The sequence below is a fragment of the Balaenoptera acutorostrata genome, chromosome X (assembly GCF_949987535.1).
Source record: "Balaenoptera acutorostrata chromosome X, mBalAcu1.1, whole genome shotgun sequence".
NCBI classification, from domain to species: Eukaryota; Metazoa; Chordata; class Mammalia; order Artiodactyla; family Balaenopteridae; genus Balaenoptera; species Balaenoptera acutorostrata.
In genome coordinates, this window is record NC_080085.1 from 70,148,609 (window position 1) to 70,164,314 (window position 15,706).

A 15,706-nucleotide genomic window follows, 5' to 3' on the forward strand; every position below is an offset into this window, starting at 1 on the left:
CAGCACTATAAGGATAAAAGTCAACTACAGGAAAAAACTGCAAGAATACAAACATGTGGAGGTTCAACAATATGCCAGTAAACAACCAATGTATCACTGAAAAAAATCACAGAGGAAATCAAATAATATTTAGAGACAAGTGAAAATGAAAACATGATGGTCCAAAACCAATGGGATGCAGCAAAAGAAGTTATAATAGGAAAGACTATAGTGATACAAGCTTCCTTAAGAAGACAGGAAAAATCTCAAACAACCTAGCCTTTCACCTAAAGGAACTAGAGAAAGAAGAACAAACAAAACATAAAGTTAGCAGAAGGAAAGAAACCTTAAAGATCAAAGCAGAGATAAATGAAATAGAGATTAACAAAACAATAGAAAAGATCAAAAAAACTAAAACTGGTTCTTTGAAAAGATAAATAAAGTTGATAAACATTTAGCCAGACTCATCAGGAGAAAAAAGGAGAAAGCCAAAATCAATAACATCAGAAATGAAAAAAGAGACGTTACAATGAACACTACAAAAATACAAACGCTCAAAGGAGACTACTACAAGCAAATATATGCCAATAAAATGAACAACCTAGAAGAAATGGACAAATACTTAGAAAGGTACAATCTCCCAAGACTGAACCAGGAAGAAATAGAAAACATGAGCAGGACAATTACCAGTACTGAAATTGAATTTTTTATTTAAAAACTCCCAACAAACAAAAGACCAGGGCAAGATGGCTTTACAGTGTATTCCACCAGACATTTAAAGAAGAGTTAACACTTATCCTTCTGAAACTGCTTCAAAAAATTGCAGAGGAAATAACACTTTTGAATTCATTCTATGAGTTCACCATCACCCCAATACCAAAACCAGATGAAGATACCACAAAAATACAAAATTACAGGCCAATATTACTGAGGAACATAGATGCAAAAATCCTCAACAAAATACTAGCAAACTGAATTCAACAATACATTAAAAGGATCATACACCATGATCAGGTACGATTTATCCCAGGGATGCAAGGATTTTTCAATATCTGCAAATTAATCAATGTGATGCATCACATTAACAAATTGAAAATAAAAAAAATATATATAATCATATAAATAGATGCAGAAACAAGTTCTGATAAAATTCAACACCCATTTATGATAAAAACTCTACAGAAAATGGGCATAGAGGGAACATACCTCAACATAATAAAGGTCATACATGATAAACCCACAGTTAATATCATCCTCTATGTTGAAAAGCTGAAAGTGTTTTCTCTAAGATCAGGAACAAGACAAGGATACCCACTCTCTCCACTTTTGTTCAACATAGTTTTGGAAGTCATAGCCATTGGCAATAAGAGAAGAAAAAGAAATAAAAGGAATCCAAATTGGAAAAGAAGAAGGAAAACTGTCACTGTTTGCAGTTGACATGATACTATACATAGAAAATCCTAAAGATGCCACCAGAAAATTATTAGAGCCAATCAATGAATTCACTAATGTCACAGGATACAAAATTAATACACAGAAGTCTCTTGCCTTCTTATACACTAACAACAAAAGATCAGAAAGAAAAATTAAGGAAACACCCCATTTACCATTGCAACTAAAAGAATATAATACCTAGGAATAAACCTACCTAAAGAGGCAAACGACGTGTATTCTGAAAACTATAAGACAATGATGAAACAAATTGAAGATGACACAAACAGATGGAAAGATATAACATGTTCTTGGACTGGAAGAATTAATATTGTTAAGATATATATATTACCCAAGATAATCTACAGATTCAATGCAATCCCTGTCAAATTACTTATGACATTTTTCTACAGAACCAGAACAAAACAATTTAAAATTTGTATGGAAATGCAAAATAACCCAAAAAGCCAAAATAATCTTGAGAAGAATGTGGCTGGAGGAATCATGCTCCCTGAATTCAGACTCTAGTACAAAATTGTAATAATCAAAACAGTATGGTATTGGCACAAATACAGACATATAGATTAACAGAACAGGATAGAAGGCCCAGAAATAAACCCACATACTTATGGTCAATTAATCTACCACATAAGAGGAAAGAATATACAATGGAGAAAAGACATTCTCTTCAATAAGTGGTGCTGGGAAATCTGGACTGCTACAGGTAAAAGAATGAAATTATAATATTCTCTAACACCATGTAGCAAAATAAACTCAAAATGGATTAAAGACCTAAATGTATAACCAGATACTATAAAACTCTTAGAGGAAAACATAGGCAGAACACGCTTTGACATATACTGCAGCAATATTTTTTTGATCATTCTCCTACAGTAATGGAAATAAAAACAAAAATAAACCAATGGGACCTAGTTAAACTTAACATTTTGCACAGCAAATGAATCCATAAACAAAATAAAAAGGCAACCCACAGAATGGGAGAAAATATTTGCAAATGATATGACTGAGAAGAGGTTAATATCCAATATAAATATGCAAGAGACTTGCTCTAGATGTAAGGACCCAGAAAGACTGAATGTGAAGAAATGGAAAAAGATATTCCATGAAAATGGAAACCAAAAGAAAGCTGGAGTACTTATAGCATACAAAGCAGACTTTAAAACAGACTATAATAAGAGAAAATGGTTTGTTACATAATGCTAGTGTCATAAATCCAACAAGGAAACACAAAAATTGTAAATATTTAATTACCCAACATAGGACTCTCTAAATATATACAGAAAATATTAACAGACCTGAAAATAGAAACATAGAGCAATATAATAATATTAGAAAGTTTTAATACTACACATATATAAATGGATAAATGATCCAAACAGAAAATCAGTAAGAAAATATTGGCCTTAAAAGACGGTTTGAACAGTAGGACTTATATATTTATTTAAAAAGTCCTTCCAAAAACACCAGATACACATTTTTCTTAAGTGGACATGGAGCATTTTCCAAGATCAATTATATGTTGGGACACAAAGCAAGTCAATACATTTAAGAGAATTAAAATAATATCAAGCATCTTTTCCAACCACAGTGGTATGAAACTAGAAATTACTTAAAATATATTGGAAAATTTATAAATATGTGCAGATTAAACAACATGCTACTAAACAACTGATGGGTCAATGAAGTAAAAGAGACATTATAAAATACTTTGAGACAAATTAAAATGAAAATGTAACATTGCAAACTTATGGGAAGAAGCAAAAGCATTTTTAAAATTGAAATTCATAGAAATAAATGACTAACTCAAGAAACAGAAAGGTCTGAAAAAACCTGTTACACACTAAGGAATTAGAAAAGAAGATCAAACAAAATCCAGAGACTAAAAACAATAGAAATGAACATGGAATTAAATGCTGGTTCTGTGAAAATAGGAAGCTGATAAACTTTTAGCTAGACTCAGCAAGAAAAATGTTAGAGGATTCAAATACAAAGTATAAAAAATGAAGGAGGGGGAGACTTTCAAGATGGTGGAGGAGTAAGATGTGGAGATCACCTTCCTCCCCACAAATACATCAGAAATATATCTACATGTGGAACAACTCCTGCAGAACACCTACTGAATGCTGGAAGAAGACCTTAGACTTCCCAAAATGCAAGATACTCCTCACATACCTGGGTACAACAAAAGAAAAAAGATAAAAAAGAGACAAAAGAATAGGGATGGGACCTGCACCAGTGGGAGGGAGCTGTGAAGGAGGAAAGGTTTCCACACACTAGGAAGGCCCTTCAAGGGCGGAGACTGCGGGTGGCAGAGGGGGAAGCTTCAAGCCACGGAGGACAGAGCAGCAACAGGGGTGTGGAGGGCAAAGTGGAGAGATTCCCGCACAGAGGATCTGTGACGACCAGCACTCACCAGCCTGAGAGGCTTGTCTGCTCACCCGCAGGGTTGGGTGGGGGCTGGGAGCCAAGGCTTGGGCTTCCGAGATCAGATCCCAGGGAGAAGACTGGGGTTGGCTGTGTGAACACAGCCTGAAGGGGGCTAGTGCACCGCAGCTAGCTGGGAGGGAGTCCAGGAAAATGTCTGGAGCTGGCGAAGAGGCAAGAGACTTATTCTTGCCACTTTGTTTCACCGTGCGTGAGGAGAGGGGATTAAGATCACCGCTTAAAGGAGCTCCAGAGACAGGCGCAAGCAGCGGCTATCAGCACGGACCCCAGAGACAGGCATGAGATGCTAAGGCTGCTGCTTCAACCAACAAGAAGCCTGTGTGCAAACACAGTTCCCTAGCCACTCCTCCCCTCCCAGGAGCCTGTGCAGCCCGCCACTGCCAGGGTCCCGTGATCGAGGGACAACTTCCCCTTAGAACACACGGCACGCCTCAGGCTGGTGCAACAACACGCCGGGCTCTGCCTCAGCAGGAGTGCCCCGCATCTGTACTCCTCCCTTCCTCCGGCCTGAGTGAGCCAGAGACCCCGAATCAGCTGCTCCTTTAACTCCGTCCTGTCTGAGCGAAGAACACACGCCTTCAGGTGACCTACATGCAAAGGCGGGTCCAAATCCAAAGCTGAAATCCGGGAGCTGTACAAACAAAGAAGAGAAAGGGAAGTCTCTCCCAGCAGCCTCAGGAACAGTGGATTAAATCTCCACAATCAACTTGATTTACCCTGCATCTGTGGAATATATGAACAGACAATGAATCATCCCAAATTGAGGAGGTGGACTTTGGGAGCAACGATATATATATATTATTTTCCCTTTTTCTCTTTTTGTGAGTGTGTATGTGTATGCTTCTGTGTGGGATTTTGTCTGTATAGCTTTGCTTTTACCATATTTCCTAGGGTTCTGTCTGTCCGGTTTTTTTTTTCTTTTTAATTTTCTTTTATTATGTAAAATTTTTTTTCTTAATAATTATTTTTTGTTTTAATAACTTTATTTTATTTTATTTTATTTCATTTTATCTCCTTCTTTCTTTTTTTTTCCTACCTTTTATTCTGGGCCATGTGGAGGACAGGCTCTTAGTGCTCCAGACAGGCGTCAGGGCTGTGCCACTGAGGTGGGAGAGCCAAGTTCAGAACACTGGTCCACAACAGACCTCCCAGCTCCATGTAATATCAAATGGCAAAAATCCCCAAGAGATGTCCATCTCAATGCCAAGACCCAGCTCCACTCAACAACCAGCAAGCTACAGTCCAGGACACCATATGCCAAACAACTAGCAAGACAGGAACACAACCCCATCCATTAGCACAGAGGCTGCCTAAAATCATAATAAGGCCACTGACACCCCGAAACACACCACCAGACGTGGACCTGCCTACCAGAAAGACAAGATTCAGCCTCATCAATGAGAACACGGGCACTAGTCCCCTCCACCAGGAAGCCTACACAACACACTGAACCAACATTAGCCACTGGGGACAGACACCAAAAACAATGGGAACTAAGGACCTGCAGCTGCGAAAAGGAGACCCCAAACACAGTAAGATAAGCAAAATGAGAAGACAGAAAAACACACAGCAGATGAAGGAGCAAGGCAAAAACACACCAGACCTAACAAATGAAGAGGAAACAGGCAGTCTACCTGAAAAATAATTCAGAATAATGATAGTAAAGATGATCCAAAATCTTGGGACTAGAATGGAGAAAATACAAGAAACGATTAACAAGGACCTACAAGAACCAAAGAGCAAACAAACAGTGATGAACAACACAATAAATGAAATTAAAAATTCTCTAGAAGGGATCAATAGCAGAATAACTGAGGCAGAAGAACGGATAAGTGACCTGTAAGATAAAACAGTGGAAATAAGTACTGCAGAGCAGAGTAAAAAAAAAAAAAAAAATGAAAAGAATTGAAGACAGTCTCAGAGACCTCTGAGACAACATTAAACACACCAACATTCGATTTATAGGGGTCCCAGAAGAAGAAGAGGAAAAGAAAGGGACTGAGAAAATATTTGAAGAGATTATAGTTGAAAACTTCCCTAATATGGGAAAGGAAATATTTAATCAAGTCCATGAAGCACAGAGAGTCCCATACAGGATAAATACAAGGAGAAACATGCCAAGACATATTAATCAAACTATCAAAAATTAAATACAAAGAACAAATATTAAAAGCAACAAGGGAAAAACAACACATAACACATAAAGGAATTCCCATAAGTTTAACAGCTGATCTTTCAGCAGAAACCCTGCAAGCCAGAAGAGAGTGGGAGGACATATTTAAAGTGATGAAGGAGAAAAACCGACAACCAAGATTACTCTACCCAGCAAGGATCTCATTCAGATTTGACAGAGAAATTAAAACCTTTACAGACAAGCAAAAGCTAAGTGAATTCAGCACCACCAAACCAGCTTTACAACAAATGCCAAAGGAACTTCTCTAGGCAGGAAATACAAAAGAAGGAAAAGACGTACAATAATAAACTGAAAACAATTATGTAAATGGTAATAGGAACATACATATCAATAATTACCTTAAATGTAAGTGGATTAAATGCTCAAACCAAAAGACATAGATTGGCTGAATGGTACAAAAACAAGATCTGTATATATGCTGTCTACAAGAGACCCACTTCAGACATAGGGACACATACAGACTGAAAGTGAGGGGATGGAAAAAGTTATTCCATGCAAATGGAAACCAAAAGAAAGTTGGAGTAGCAATTCTCATAACAGAGAGAATAGACTTTAAAACAAAGACTATTACAAGAGACAAAGAAGGACACTACATAATGATCAAGGGATCAATCCAAGAAGAAGATATAACAATTGTAAATATTTATGCACCCAACATAGGAGCACTTCAATACATAAGGCAAATACTAACAGCCATAAAAGGGGAAATCGACAGTAACACAAACATAGTAGGGGACCTTAACACCCCACGTTCACAAATGGACAGATCATCAACAATGAAAATAAATAAGGAAACAGAAGCTTTAAATGATACATTAAACAAGATGGACTTAATTGGTATTTATAGGACATTCCATCCAAAAACAACAGAATACACTTTCTTCTCAAGTACTCATGGAACATTCTCCAGGATAGATCATATCTTGGGTCCCAAATCAAGCCTTGGTAAATTTAAGAAAATTGAAATCATATCGAGTATCTTTTCCGACCACAACACTATGAGACTTGATATCAATTACTGGAAAAAAGGCTGTAAAAAATGCAAACACATGGAGGCTAAACAATACACTAATTAATAACCAAGAGATCACTGAAGAAATCAAAAAACACCTAGAAACAAATGACAATGGAAACACGACGACCCAATACTTATGGGATGCAGCAAAAGGAGTTCTAAGAGGGAAGTTTGTAGCAATACAATCCTACTTCAAGACAGAAGAAACGTCTCAAATAAACAATCTAACCTTACACCTAAAGCACTTAGAGAAAGAAGAACAAAAAAACCCCAGTGTTAGCAGAAGGAAAGAAACCATAAACATCAGATCAGAAATAAATGAAAATGAAATGAAGGAAACGACAGCAAATGTCAATTACACTAAGCTGGTTCTTTGAGAAGAAAAACAAAATTGATTAACCCTTAGCCAGACTCATCAACAAAAAAGGGAGAAGACTCAAATCAACAGATTTAGAAATGAAAAAGGAAAAGTAACAACTGACACTGCAGAAATGCAAAGGATCATGAGAGATTACTACAAGGAACTATATGCCAAAAAATTGACCGCCTGGAAGAAATGGAGAAATTCTTAGAAAAGCACAACCTTCAGCAACTGAGCCAGGAAGAAATAGAAAATATAAACAGACAAATCACAAGCTCTGATTTTAAGACTGTGATTAAAAATATTCCAACAAAAAAAAAAGCCTAGGTCCAGATGGATTCACATGCGAATTCTATCAAACATTTAGAGAAGAAGTAACATCTATCTTTCTCAAACTCTTCCAAAATATAGGAGAGGAAGGAACACTCCCAAACTCATTCTACAAGGCCACCATCAGCCTGATACCAAAATCAGAGAAAGATGTCCCAAAAAAGAAAACTACAGACCAATGTCACTGATGAACCTAGATGCAAAAATTCTCAATGAAATACTAGCAAACAGAATCCAACAGCACATTAAAAGGATCATTCACCATGATCAAGTGGGGTTTATCCCAGGAATGCAAGGATTCTTCAATATATCCAAATTAATCAATGTGATAAACCATATTGACAAGTAGAAGGAGAAAAACCATATGATCATCTCAATAGATGGAGAAAAATCTTTGGACAAAATTCAACACCCATTTGTGATAAAAACCCTCCAGAAATTAAGTATAGGGGAACTTACCTCAACAAAATAAATGCCATATATGACAAACGCAAAGCCAATACCTTTCTCAGTGATGAAAACCTGAAGCCATTTCTTCTAAGATCAGGAACAAGAGAAGGTTGTCCACTCTCACCACTATTATTCAACATAATTTTGGAAGTTTTAGCCACAGCAATCAAAGAAGAAAAAGAAATAAAGGAATCCATATCAGAAAAGAAGAAGTAAAGCTGTCACTGTTGGCAGATACTATACAGAGAGAATCCTAAAGATGCTACCACGAAACTACTAGAGCTAATCAATGAATTTTGTAAAGTAGCAGGATACAAAATTAATGCACAGAAATCTCTTACATTCCTATACACTAATGATCAAATATCTGAATGAGAAATTAAGGGAACACTCCCATTTACCATTGCAACAGAAAGAATAAAATACCTAGGAATAAACCTACCTAAGGAGACAAAAGACCTGTATGCAGAAAACTATAAGACACTGATGAAAGAAATTAAAGATGATACAAACAGATGGAGAGATATACCATATTCTTGGACTGGAAGAATCAACATTGTGAAAATGACTATACTACCCAAAGCAATCTACAGATTCAATGCAATCCCTATCAAACTACCAATGGAATTTTTTCACAGAAGTAGAAGAAAAAAATTAACAGTTTCTATGGAAACACAAAAGACCCCACATAGCCAAAACCATCTTGAGAAAGAAAAAGGGACCTGGAGGAATCAGGCTCCCAGACTTCAGACTATACTATAAAGCTACAATAATGAAGACAGTATGGTACTGGCACAAAAGCAGAAATGCAGATCAATGGAACAGGATAGAAAGCCAGAGATAAACCCATGCACCTATGGTCAACTAATCTATGACAAAGGAGGCAAGGATATACAATGGAGAAAGGACAGCCTGTTTAATAAGTGGTGCTGGGAAAATTGGAAATCTACATATAAAAGAATGAAATTACTATACTCCCTAACACCATACACAAAAATAAACTCAAAATGGATTAAAGACCTAAATATAAGGCCAGGCACTATAAAACTCTTAGAGGAAAACATAGGCAGAACACTCTATGACATAAATCACAGCAAGATCCTTTTTGACACACCTCCTATAGAAATGGAAGTAAAAACAAAAATAAACAAATGGCACCTAATTAAACTTCAAAGCTTTTGCACAGCAAAGGAAACCATAAACAAGACGAAAATACAACCCTGAGTATGGGAGAAAATATTTGCAAATGAAGCAACTGACAAAGGATTAATCTCCAAAATTTACAAGCAGGTCATGGGGGTCAAAATCAACAAAACAATCAACCCAATCCAAAAATGGACAGAAGTCCTAAATAGACATTTATCCAAAGAAGATATACAGATTGTCAACAAACATATGAAAGGATGTACAACATCACTAATTATTACAGAAATGCAAATCAAACTACAATGAGGTATCACCTCACACCAGTCAGAATGGCCATCATCCAAAAATCTATAAGCAATAAAGGCTGGAGAGGGTGTGCAGAAATGGGAACCCTCTTGCACTTTTGGTGGGAATTTAAATTGATACAACCACTATGGAGAACAGTATGGAGGTTCCTTAAAAAACAAAAATAGACCTACCATGTGACCCAGCAATCCCACTACTGGGCACATACCCTGAGAAAACCATTATTCAAATAGAGTCATGTACCAAAATGTTCATTGCAGTCTATTTAAAATAGCTGAGAAATGGAAGCAAACTAAGTGTCCCTAGACAGATGAATGGATAAAGAAGATGTGGCACATATAAAAAATGCAAAATTATTCAGCCATAAAATGAAACGAAATGGAGTTTTTTTAGTGAGGTGGATGGACTTAGAGACTATCATACAGAGTGAAGTAAGTCAGAAAGAGAAAAATAAATACCGTATGCTAACACATATATATGGAATCTAAAAAAAAAAAAAAAATGTCCTGAGGAACCTAAGAGCAGGACAGGAATAAATACTCAGAGGTAGAGAATGGATTTGAGGACATGGGGAGCAGGAAGTTTAACCTGGGACGAAGTGAGAGAGTGGCATGGACTTATATATACTACGAAATCTATAATAGATAGCTAGTGGGAAGCAGCCGCATAGCACAGCAAGATCAGATCTGTGCTTTGTGACCACCTAGATGGGTGGGATAACGAGGGTGGGAGGGAGATACAGAAGGAAGGAGATATGGGTATGTATGAATATGTATAGCTGATTCATTTTGTTATAAAGCAGAAAATAACACACCATTGTAAAGCAATTATACTCCAATAAAGATTTTAAGAAAAATGAAGGAGGAGTTATTACAATTAATACCACAATTATACACAGGATCAAAGAGAGTACTCTGAACAATTATATACCAAAAAATAGATAACCTAGGAGAAATGAATAAATTCTTGAAATATGCAGTCTCCCAGGACTGAATCATGTTGGGGCATATAATTTGATCAGACTGATATTAGTAAGGAGATTGAATCATAATTAAATGCCTCTCAAAAACAGAAGACCATGACCAGATGGCTTCACTGGTGAATTCCACCAAACATTCAAGTAAGAATTAATATCAGTCCTTCTCAAACTCTTCTTAAAAATAAAAGAAGATGGGAACTCTTTCAAATTCATTTTGTAAGGATAGCATTATCCTGATACAAAAAACAGACAAGGATGTCAAGAAAAAATTACAGGCAATATCCCTCATAAACATCGATGCAAAAATCTTCAGCAAAATACCAGCAAACTGAATTCATCAATATATTGATGGATCATACACCATGTTTGAGATTTGTTCTAGGGATGCAAGGATGGTTCAACATCAACAGGTCAGGTAATGAGATCCACCACATTAACTAAATGAAGGATACATATCATATAATAATCTCAATAGATGGATAAAAAGCACTTGACCGAATTTAACATTCACTTATGATAAACATTCTCGAGAAAACTGGTGTAGAGGGAATGTACCTGAACACAATAAAGGTCATATATGGCAAGTGCACAGCTAACATCATACTCAACAGTGAAAAGCTGGAAGCTTTTCCTTTATCAGGAACTAAACAAAGAAATCCACTAACACCACTTTTATTCAACATTGTATTGGAGGTCTTAACTAGAACAATTACACAAGGAAAAGAAATGAAAGGATCCAAATTGGAAAGTAAGATGTAAAACTGTAACTATTGGCAATTGACACGATATTATATATAGAAAACTCTAAAGATTCCATCACTGCATCAAAAAAAAAGTGTTAGAAACTAAATAACATGCTACTAAAAAGTCAATGGGTCAATGATGGAATACAAGAGGAAATCAGAAAATTCCTCAACACAAATAAAAATGCAAATACAAGTTTCCAAAATTTATGGGATGCAGCAAAAGCAGTTCTAAAGGGGATGTTCGTAGTCATACAGGACTTCCTGAAAAACAAGAAAAATCTCAAATAAACAACCTAACCTACCACCTAAAAATTAGAAAAATAAGAATAAACAAAGCCAAAAGCCATCCTATGGAAGGAAATAATAAGATTAGAGAGGAAATATATAAAATAGAGATCAAGAAAACAACAGGAATGATCAATGAAACCAAGAGCTGTTTTTTTTTTTTTTTAAAGATAAACAAAATTGACAAACCTTCAGGCAGGCTAATCAAGAAAAAGAGAGAGGGCCCAAATAAAGAAAATAAGGAATGAAAGAGGAGAAATAACAACCGATATCACAGAGATACAAAAAATCGTAACAGAACACTGCTAACAGTTACATGCCAACAAATTGGACAACCGGAAGTAATGTACAAATTTCCAGAGGCATACAGCTTTCCAAGACTGATTCAAGAAAGAACAGACCATTTGAGCAGACAGATTACTAGAAGTGAAATAGAATCTGTAACAACAACAACAACAACAATAATAACTACAAAAAAACACTCTGCAAACAAAAGTCCAGGACTGGATGTCTTCATTAGGAAATACTACCAAATATACAAAGAAGAACTTATACCTATCCTTCTCAAAGTATTCCAAAATATTGAAGAGGAAGGAACATTCCTAAATTCATGATGTGAGACAATCATCATCCTGATACCAAAACCAGAAAAAGACACTACAAAAAAAATAATATTACAAGCCAATATATTTGATGAATGTAGATGCAAAAATCCTCAGCAAAATGTTAGCAAACTGAATCTAGGAATAACTAAAAAGGGTCATACACCATGATCAACTTTCTTTCATTCCAGGGTTACAAGGATGGTCCAACATAAGCAAATTATTCAATATGATAGACCACATAAACAAAGGAAAGACAAAAACCACATGATCATCTCAATAGACACAGAAAAATAATTTGACAAAATTCAACATCCATTTACAATAAAAAAAATCTTTCACCAAAGTGGGCAAAGAAGGAACATATCTTAACAAAATAAAAGCCATTAACGACAAACCCACAGCCAACATAACACTCAATGGTGAAAAGCTGAAAGCATTCCCACTAAATTCAGGAACAAGAGAAGGATGCCCACTCTTACCACTTCTATTTAACATAGTATTGGAAGTTCTATCCACAGCAATCAGACAAATAAAAGAAATAAAATTTATCCAAGTTGGAAGGGAAGGAGTAAAACTGTCACTCTTTGCAGATGACATGATACTCTCTACAGAGAACCCTAAAGTCTCCACACAAAATCTATTATAACTAATAAATGAATTTGGCAAGGTTGCAGGATAGAAGATTAATATACAAAATCTGTTGCGTTTCTATACACTAATAGTGAAATATCAGAAAGAGAAAGGAAAACCAAAATCCCATTTAAAATCACATCAAAAAAATAAAATACCTAGGAATAATCTTAACAAAGGAGGTGAAAGGCCTATACTCTTAGAACTATAAAAGAGCGATGACAGAAATTGAAGAGAATTCAAACAACTGGAAAGATCCTGTGCTCTTGGAGTGAAAGAATTAACATTTTAAAAATAACCATATTACCCAAAGGAATCTATACATTTAATGCAATCTGTATCATAATACCCATGACATTTTTTATAGAACTAGCACAAATAATCCTAAAATTTATATAGAACTACAAAAGACCCAGAATTGCAAAAGCAATCCTAAGGCAAAAAGAACAAACCTGTCAGTATAACCCTCGCAGACTTCAGACTTTACTACCAAGCAAGTGCTACTGGAAAAACTGGACAGCCACAGGTAACATAGTGAAATTCGAATATTTGCTCACACTATATACAAACATAAGCTCACAATGTATAAGACATGAAACAATAAAACTTCTAGAAGAGAAAAATAGACCAAACACTCTTGGACATAAAATGTAGCAATATATATATGTGTGTGTGTGGGTATATATATATATATATATATATATATATATATATATATATATACACATATATATGTATATATATATACATATATATGTATATATGTATATATGTATATTTAATTTTTATGTTATATTGGAGTATAGCTGATTTACAATGTTATGTTAGTTTCAGGTGCACAGCAAAGTGATTCAATTATAAATATACATATATCCACTCTTCTTCAGATTCTTTTCCCATATAGATTCTTACAGAGTATTGAATAGAGTTCCCTGTGCTATAAGGAGGGTCCTTGTTTATTATTAATTTTACATAAAGTAGTGTGAATATGTTAATCTCAAACTCCTAATTAAGCCCTCCCTCCCCCCACGTTTCCCCTTTGGTAACCATAAGTTTGTTTTCTCAGTCTATGAGTCTATTTATATTTTGTAAATAAGTTCATTTGTATCTTTTTTAGATTCCATATATAAATGATAGTATATATTTGTCTTTCTCTGTCTGACTTACTTCACTTAGTATGATAATGTCTAGATCCATCCACGTTGCTGCAAGTGGCATTATTTCATTCTTTTTTTATGGCTGAGTAATATTGCATTGTATATATATATATATATATATATATATATATATATATATATATATATGTATATATACCAAATCTTCTTTATCCATTTATCTGTTGATTGACAGTTAGGTTGTTTCCATGTTTTGGTTATTGTAACTAGTGCTAAAATGAACATTGGGGTTCAAGTATCTTTTCAAATTATGGTTTTCTCCAGATATATGTCCAGGAGTGGGATTGCAGGGTCATATGATAACTATTTTTAGTTTTTTAAGGAACCTCCATACTGTTCTACATAGTGGCTGCACTAATTGACATTCCCACCAACAGTGTAAGAAGGTTCCATTTTCTCCATACTTTTTCCAGCATCTATTGTTTGTAAACTTCTTGACAATGGCTATTCTGACCAGTGGGAGGTGATACCTTATTACAGTTTTGCTTTACATTTCTCTAATAATTAGCCACGTTAAGCATATTTTCATGTGATTTTTAGCCATCTGTATGTCTTCTTTGGAGAACTGTCTATTTAGATCTTCTGCTCGTTTTTTGATTGGGTTGTTTTTTTTTTTTTTTTTTTGATATTGAGCTTCATGAGATGTTTGTATGTTTTGGAGATTAATCCCGTGTCAGTCGCATCATTTGCAAATATGTTCTCCCATGTAAGACATGAAACAATAAAACTTCTAGAAGAGAAAATAGACCAACCACTCTTGGATATAAATCATAGCAATATTTTTTGTATCAGTCTTTTATGGCAAAAGAAATAAAAGTTAAAAAAAACCCAAATAGTATCTAATTAAATTTTAAAACTTTTGCACAACAAAGGAAACTAACAACAAAACAAAAAGACAACCTATGGAATGGGATAAAATATCTGAAAGTGATACAACTGACAAGGGGTTAATATCAAAAACATGTAACTTATACAGCTCAATATCAAACAATCTAATAAAAAAATGGGCAGAAGTCTTGAATAGACATGTTTCAAAAGAAGACAGATGTAGCTAACAAGCACATGAAACGATGCTCAACATCCCTAATTATTAGAGTAGGGCTAATGAAAACCACAATGAGGTATCACCTCACACCAGTCAGAATGACTATCATCAAAAAGTCTAGAAATAACAAATGTTGGATAGGACATGGAGAAATGGGAACACTTGTACATTATTGGTAGGAATGTAAATTGGTGGAGCCAGTATGAACAACAGTATGGAGGTTCCTCAAAAAACTAAAAGTAGAACTAACTCTGATCCAGCAATTCCAATCTTGGTTATATATCTTCAAAAACGGAAAACACTAATTCAAAAAGATACATGCACCCCAATGTTCATAGCAGTACTATTTACAATAGCCAAGACTTGGAAGCAACCTAAGTGTCCATCAACAGATAACTGGATTGAGAAGATGTAATATATACATAATGGAATATTAGTCAACCATAAAATATGAAATACTGCCTTTTGCAGCAATGTGGATGGACCTAGAGTATATTATGCTTAGAGACATAAGTCAGACAGAGAAAGACAAAAACTCTATGATATCACAGATATGTGGAAAC